General features: G+C 39.9%; 1 protein-coding gene across 1 annotated transcript in view; it reads left to right on the top strand.

Moving 5' to 3' along the window:
• The window catches only part of NPC1 (NPC intracellular cholesterol transporter 1), a 51,594-nt gene that overhangs the window by 30,156 nt on the left and 18,028 nt on the right, over positions 1-3,410 (top strand). The gene's annotated exons all lie outside the window — the stretch shown is intronic.

A 3,410-nucleotide genomic window follows, 5' to 3' on the forward strand; every position in this document is an offset into this window, starting at 1 on the left:
GAACTACATACGAGTTCAGTAAACTCCTATTTGATTCTTAGAGCACAGAATAATCTGTAGCTCCTGTGAGGAATCAACTACCTGTTTTGTGATTTTTTTCCCCTTGTATATACCTAATTTTCTGCATGTTTGTGATCTGCTTTTTAATGTCACATTTTTCCTTTCTAGACGAAAACTACAATAATGCCACAGCCCTTGTGATTACCTTCCCTGTGAATAACTACTATAACGATACAGAGAAGCTCCAGAGGGCCCAGGCCTGGGAAAAAGAGTGAGTCTCAGTCTGAACAGATGTCCATGTTTTGTGGGAAGCTAGATCTAAGTTATGATGTTTTTCACTTGATACTAGTGGTACACATGCTAAGAAGAAACCTGTAAATGAATTTAAACAGCTAGATATTTCTGCACAAGAATGCAGAAGTATGCAAAAATGCTCCTTGCATTGTTTTCTATCAGCAAAAGCACACTGAACGTTAACACAGAAGATGAGTACAGTAGATTCTATGCAGTCATTAAAGACAGCGGTTCAAGATGTATTAAATAAAAGCTGCACTCAGCATATTTACATAACTCTACATGTATGTCACCCATGCTTAGAAAAAATATCAAGTGAATGGCCTGAGAAATTTGTCTGTAAAGAATGGGAAGAGGGAACTTAGGAAGACAGGGGACTTTTACTCTTTACATTATACCTTCAAATAATTTTTTTTTTTTTTTTTGAGACAGAGTCTCACTTTGTCACCCTCAGTAGTGCCATGGCATCATGGCTCACAGCAACCTCAAAATCTTGGGCTCAAGCAATCTTCTTGCCTTAGCCTCCCGAGTAGCTGAGATACAGGTGCCTGCCACTGTGCCCTACTATTTTTAGAGATGGAATTTTGCTCTACCTCGGGCTGGTCTCAAACTCCTGAGCTCAGGCAATCCACCTGCCTTGGCCTCCCAAGTGCTGGGATTATAGGCATGAGCTACCGCACCCGACCTTTAGTACATTTTTTAAAAACTTTTGCTGGGTATAGTGGTAATCTATATGGTATATCCGTAATCCCAGCACTTTGGGAGGCAGATTACTTGAGGCCTAGGAGTTGGAGACCAGCCCGAGCAACATGAGACCCTCATCTCTACAAAAGATGTAAAAAAATTAGCTGAATGTGGTGGTGCTCACCTATTGTCTCAGCTACAGGGGCTAAGGCAGGAGGATCTCTTGAGCCAGGATTTGGAGGTTGCAGTGACCAATGGTGGTGCCACCACACTCTAGCTTGGGAGACAGAGCAATACTTTATTTCAAATAAATAAGTAAGAATCAGTTTTACTGAAATATGGTTCATTTCTCATACATTTCACCCATTTGAAGTATACATTTCAGTGGCTTTCATACACATATATGCGCAACCAACAGCACAGTCAATTTTAGGATATTTTTGTTACTTCGTAATGAAACCCTGTACCCTTTGCTAATACTCCATCTTCTCATCCTCCCACAGCCCACAGCAACCACTAAATTACTTTCTGTCTTTGGAGATTTTCTGATTCTAACTTTTATATGCACTGGATCACATGTGGCCTTTATATGCATGGATCACATGTGACCTTTTATATGCATGGAATCACATGCAGCCTTTTATATGCATAAGATCACATGTGGCTTTCATATGCACGGGATCACACGTGGCCTTTATATGCATTGATCGCATATGGCCTTTTATATGCACAGAATCACATACAGCCTTTATATGCACAGAATCACATGGTCTTTATATGCACAGAATCTCATGTGGCCTTTATATGCACAGAATCACATGGTCTTTATATGCACGGGATCACATGTGGTCTTTATATGCATGGGATCACATGATCTTTATATGCACAGGATCACATGTGGCCTTTTATATGCATGGGATCACATGCGGCCTTTATATGCATGGATCACATGGTCTTTATATGCACAGGATCACATGTGGCCTTTATATGCATGGGATCACATGCAGCCTTTTATATGCATGGGATCACATGTGGCCTTTTATATGCACAGGATCACATGCGGCCTTTAATATGCACAGGATTACATGTGGCCTTTTATATGCATGGGATCACATGGTCTTTATATGCACAGGATCACATGCGGCCTTTCATATGCATGGATTACATGGGCCTTTATATGCACGGCATCACATGTGGCCTTTTATATGTATGGATCACATGGTCTTTATATGCACAGGATCACATGTGACCTTTATATGCACGGGATCACATGTGGTCTTTATATGCACAGGATCACATGTGGCCTTTTATATGCACAGATCACATGTGGTCTTTATATGCACAGGATCACATGTGGCCTTTTATATGCACGGATCACATACAACCTTTTATTGCATGGGATCATGGGGCGTTTTGCTTCTTTCACTTAGCCTTACCAAGGCTCCTCAGTATGGTGGCGGGTCAGTACTTCCCTTTTATAGTCCAATACTCCATTGACTGCATATGTCCTATTTTGTTTATCCATTCATTAGGTGATGCACATTTGAGTCATTTTCATCTTTTGGCTCTTATGAGTAATGCTGCTATAAACATTTGTACATGAGTTTTTGTGTGGATATAAATTTTCGTTTCTCATGGGTTCTAGCTAGGAGTAGAATTGCTAAGTCTTACAGTGATGCTGCCTTTCACTGAAGAATGGCCAGACTACTTTCCAAAGTGGCCATAGCTTATGGTTGAAAAAAGTAAAGGTGTAAAAATAAAGGATGATAGCACTTTCCATAACCACCAACAACAACGTGTGAAGGTTTCAGTTTCTCCACATCCTTGACAACATTGTTATCTGCCTTCATGATTCTAGCCATCCTCATGGGTAGGAAGTAGGATCTCCTTGTAGTTTTGATTTGCATTTTCCTGATGACATTTTTGAGCATTTTCATATACTTTTTGTCCATTAGTGTGTCTTCCTTGGAGAAGTATGTAATTATAGCCTATGCACAATTTTTAACTGGGTTATTTATGTTTTATATATTCTAGACACAAGTCACTTACCTTATTTTACCTTTTCTTTTATTTTGTTGCTCATACTTTTGGTGTCATATCTAAGAAACCATTCCCTAATCCAAGGATGTGGAAATTTGGGCCTGAGATTTCTTCTGAGAGTTTTAGCTCTTATGTTTAGGTCTTTGATCCCCTTGAGTTAATTTTTGTGTGGTATGAGGTAAGGGTCCAGCTTCATTTCTTTCGCATGTAACTCTCCATTTGTCCCAGATCATTTGTCAAAGAGATTATTAAGGATCTTGTCATCCTCATTGAATATTAGTTGACCACAGACACATGGTGTGTTTCTAGACTCCGTTCTGTTCCCTTGATCTCTATATGTCTTTTTTTTTTTTTGAGACAGAGCCTCAAGCTATCCCCCTGGGTAGAGTGCC

Source organism: Otolemur garnettii, unplaced genomic scaffold, assembly GCF_000181295.1.
Source record: "Otolemur garnettii isolate 467f Iridium unplaced genomic scaffold, OtoGar3 scaffold00012, whole genome shotgun sequence".
Taxonomy (NCBI): Eukaryota; Metazoa; Chordata; class Mammalia; order Primates; family Galagidae; genus Otolemur; species Otolemur garnettii.